Source organism: Triticum urartu, chromosome 2A, assembly GCF_056163025.1.
Source record: "Triticum urartu cultivar PI428250 chromosome 2A, HENAU_Tu73, whole genome shotgun sequence".
In the NCBI taxonomy this organism is placed as follows: domain Eukaryota; kingdom Viridiplantae; phylum Streptophyta; class Magnoliopsida; order Poales; family Poaceae; genus Triticum; species Triticum urartu.
The window spans coordinates 763,199,749-763,204,472 of record NC_141874.1 but is presented as its reverse complement, the minus strand read 5'-3'; the positions used below and the strand labels follow the sequence as shown (position 1 = coordinate 763,204,472).

At 51.6% G+C, this 4,724-nt stretch overlaps 1 pseudogene; it reads right to left on the bottom strand.

The window, feature by feature from the left end:
• Positions 1-806: 806 nt before the first annotated feature.
• On the bottom strand, positions 807-1,522 carry LOC147988020 (uncharacterized; annotated as a pseudogene).
• Positions 1,523-4,724: the final 3,202 nt, after the last annotated feature.

The following is a 4,724-nucleotide window of genomic DNA, read 5'->3' as shown; positions in this document are numbered from 1 at the left end:
CCACAGACTTTCAACTGAAGCGTAATCAAGCGCGTGACGATCAAATTGAACGTCTGATAAGTATGAGAAAGATGTTACCTGTTTAGACAATGTGCCGTTGAGCATGAGTTATTAGTTTGAACCGATGTCATCCGAACTGGGTCATGTTTTAATTAGTTTGAACATGTGTTATTCGTGGATGTAATGAACTATGTTGAGTTGAGTTATGTATGTGCTTGCGAGATGATCATTCTAATATTTGATAGAATTGGGTGGTATATTATTCTAACATTCGACAAAAGGGGCAAAACAGAGGAGAGGAAAGGGTTCAAACCCTACCGCCACCGCCTCTGGCGGTAGGTTGCACGACCCTACCTCCAGGGACCATGGCGGTAGGGGGGTTAAACTTGCTGTGACGGTAAAAATGAGCACCCTGGCGGTAGGGTCAACCCTACCGCCACGGTCTATGGCGTTAGGGGTTGACCCTACCGCCAGAGCGCTCGTTTTTTCCATCACAGCAAGTTTACCCCCCCCCCTACCGCCATGGTCCCTGGCAGTAGGGTCGTGCAACCTACCGCCAGAGGCGGTGGCGGTAGGGTTTGAAGCTCAGAAAACAGGGTAATCCTCTGTTTCTATCCTTCTTCTCAGCACAACAGTTATTAAATAAGGATCATGACAAATCATAGAATATGCTGACAAACTGAAGTTCTCACGACACATTGCAAACATCTCCAGACCAAATTCAATACAAATTCATTCACGACAAGTTCACGACACATGGCTTCTTGCCTTAGTACTACATAGTTCATGATAAATTTGGCATGGCTTCATCCGGTTACATGACGAGTCCACTGAAGCGAAGGCTTTACTGAGTCATACGGGGCCATTTCCCCTTCTTGTCACATGCCTCATCCTCCTCTTGTGCCTTGAAAGCTTTTGCAAGCTTTCTTGCCCTCTCCTCCTCACGAGCAAGCTTCGCTTGGCATGTCCTCTCGTCCTCGCATTGCTTCCGCTCCGTCCTCTCTTTGTGACGACGCTCTTCCTCCAAACCTCTTTGAAACCTTTCTTCGAACAGCCGCTGGCGCCTAAGACAATCTTCATATTGGTCCTTTTGGACATCTTTTGGCACTTCATGATCTATCCAGGTGAAGTACTTGCATAGAGGAGGCGGTGACTGCACATAAAACGGATGCTAGTGTTGACACACATTTTAGAGTAACATGTTACTTCTCTAGCATATCGGTGGAAGGTCATAGGCGTTAGTTGGAAGCGCACGATCGTAAGCATAATTGGGGCAAACAAAATATCTCCTTCCTTCCGTGCATGACTTCTTTCGGTCGGTGGGCTCCTTCACCTTGCAAACATCTCCACACCAACATGGCGGAATCTTCACATCTTTCTCCTTCACCTTGTCCAAAGATGCGTCCTTCCACTTGTGTGGCATGTCTTCTTGGTTAGCACACGGTGGCCTCGTAATGGAACTGGATGAAGCCATGCCTACAACAAATAAAGATGTTAAGTCAAAATATGAACACATTGACATGTAAAGAGGCAAAATATGAACACATTGACATGTAAAGAGGAAAATAAAGTAGTACCATTCACTTTATTTCAACCATCCAGATTGAGCAACACGTCGATAGGCCTTCCCCTATCAACCCGACGTGTCCTAGAACCACCGGATCCACGGCCACGGCCCCCTCCAAGGCTAGTCCTTCCTCCACAGCCACGGCCCCCTCCAAGGCTAGTCCTTCCTCCACGGCCATGGCCCACTCCAAGGCTAGTCCTTCCTCCACGGCCACGGCCCCCTCCAAGGCTAGTCCTTCCTTCACGTGTTTGACTATTACCCGTGTTGGTTTTAGGTTTCTTGGTGCATCTCCTAACGTTGTGTCCTGTTTCGTTGCATTCTCCACAATTGTTGGTGTCCGGTGCCTCCATGAAATGACCACTACCAAATTGCTTCATTCCGGTGTATCCAGCTAGATCATCCATGTCACTCCTGAACCTCTTCTTTCTTATTCTTCTCCTCATAGGCCCCATGAATGCGGGATCTGGCACAATGTCTGGGCCACGATACTCAGGCCACTATGAGGCATCAAGGAAAGGATTAAACCGAGGCGCCTGTCGTGGTTCTAACTCTGACAGTGATGTAGGGGGGTATGTATGGAGAGGCTAGATCTCAGCTATGGAGAAGTTGTAAGCACACGAGGATTACGAGTTCAGGCCCTTCTCGGAGGAAGTAACAGCCCTACATCTCGGTGCCCGGAGGCGGTCGACTGAATTGTGTTTATATGAATAACAGGGGTGCGAACCCTTGATACTGAGGAGGGGGGTGGCTTATATAGAGTTCGCCAGGCCCCTCCAGCCCTCAGTAATGTAGGGTTTGAAGTACATTAAGGCTGGGCATTACTGGTAACGCCCCTAATAAAGTGCTATGATGACCATAAAAGCTACTTAATGACCGACCGTTTGCGTGCAGAGTGACTTTTGAACTCCTAGCAGTCGAGTGCTTGGCTTTGTGGTCGAGTGATAGCTCCATGGTCGAGTGTCTTGAATCCATCGAGTGGGATACCTCCAAGTCGATTGAAAGGTGACTTCTTCAAGGGATGTCCTTGGGTAGGGCACTTAGGACAGGTCCATGCCCCTACCCTAGGTACATAGCTTCATCATTAGCCCCCGAATGGATCAAGGTTTGAGTGGGAAGGAGTTGGGGACCCTTCCGGCTGGTTCTCTGTGCTATATGAGCGCCTTATTTCGGATCAATTGTCACGAATGACGTCATCAACTTCTTTCAGTCGCCTTGATCCATTCTAGGCCTCTTGTCAAGTGAATTTCTTTACTTGTGAAGTTCCGAGTGATGGTGCGAAAGGGATCTTCTGCTTGACAAGTCGTTCTGCAGCCCGCGGATTTTGCGGGATTTGAATTTCGGGAAGCGCGCGGGACGGGGGCGGCCGCAATAATCGGATGGGATAAGACGGAAGCTCCTCGATTCCCGTGCCACATTTTTCGCCATGTACCGCGCGCGCGTCTGCTGCGGGATTTGACAAGATTGCCCGGGCCTACCAGTCAGCCACTCGGATGCGACCTCTTATAAGCTGCCGGCTCGGGACTCCCGAACAGTGTGCCTTCACTTTTCCTTCTCCCTTCACAAGATCCTCCGCCACCTCCGCTCTCACCTTAGTGTCGTAGGTCTATTCGAGCTTCGCCGGCGACAATGGTGAAAGAGAAGACGTCGGCTCTGGAGCGCGCGAAGAAGGCGGCGGTGCAGGGGAAGGGGAAAAAGTCCGCTCGGGGCGGATCTTCCTCGAGGACTGCTCTGCCCAAGGATTGGATCCAGGGCGATTGGATGCCATCGGTGATTCGGCAGGACGATCTTGATGATATGGTCGAGGGGGGATTCATTCCCCACGAAGCTGCGCGTCTCCCGGGGAAAGAAGTCGAACCCCAGCCTCTTGACGGTGAGTGCGTCCTCCTCGCCACCCATATCGATCGCGGATTTTCTCTGCCTCCTCATCCTTTTTTCCGGAGCTTTTTGAACTTCTTCGGAGCGCAGCTCCATCACTTCACTCCCAATTCCATCGTGTATATTGCTGCTTTCGTTTCCTTGTGTGAAAATTTCTTGGTTTGCCGCCCCCATTGGGGACTCTTCAATCACATCTTCACTTGTCGCTCCCAATCGGTAAAGAAGGCCAAGTCGAGTGACGAACAGACGCAAGTGATCCAGCTGTGCGGGGGCCTGGCGATCCAGATGAGGGGAAAAAGTTCTTTTCCATCTATCACTTTCCTCGAGTCGGTCCGTGGTTGGCAGTCGACCTGGTTTTACTGTAAAGACCAGGCGACCCCAGGACAGTCGATTGGGCTTCCCCCTTTCTCTCTGAACCGAGCGCAAAAACCTGCCTCTCTGAAAGTGGCGCCGGAGGAAAGGGCGCAAGTCAAGGTGCTGGTTGGTCAAGTGGTTCGGCTTGTCCGCGAGGGCGTGACCGGCATGGACTTGCTGGAGGTCTTCCTTCGGAGGCGCATCCAACCGCTTCAGGCTCGTGACCACCCGATGTGGCTGTACTCGGGTCTCGAAGACACCACTCGGATTCACCCAGAGGAGGTCACTGACGAGATGCTGGAAGGGTGGCTGTCGAGCATCACAGGGAACAAAGACAACCCCCGAGGAGCCAGGAGGATTCCTCCACTCGACAACACATACGAAGTGGACCAGGTCTGACCTTGTGTTTCCGACTGAGATCTTGCTTTCTTTATTTGTTCTCTTTGAATCGGTCGATTGACTTTTGTCTTGTCTGCTGTTCTCCAGGCAACTACTGAGATGTACTCGACGCCCAATGGAGCACAGGAGCAGGCTGAGGAAGGGGAGGCGAGCGGAGGCGAAAGTGGAGACGAACAAGGAGAGTGGGAATCTGACGGCGAAGGAGAGGGAGACGACGACGTCGACTCCAGCGAAGAGGAGGAGGAGGAAGTTGAACCCCCCCCCTCTCGGAAAGGCGATCCAAGCTTACACACGACCCTGCGCGGGAACGTGGTAAGGCGACTGCTCCTGTTGGGCAGTCGTCGAAGCGCCCTCGGACCTCTTCTCCAGCGCCGACTGAAAAAGCTCCCAAGCACCCACGCGGGACGCCGTCCAAGCCGCCGAAGGCTCTGCCCAAGATGAAGCTGACTGTCCCCACCATTTCTGGGTAATAGTAGAATTTTCTTTCCTTTGTTGAACGTGACAGACTCTTGGTCGACTCATCGAGCGA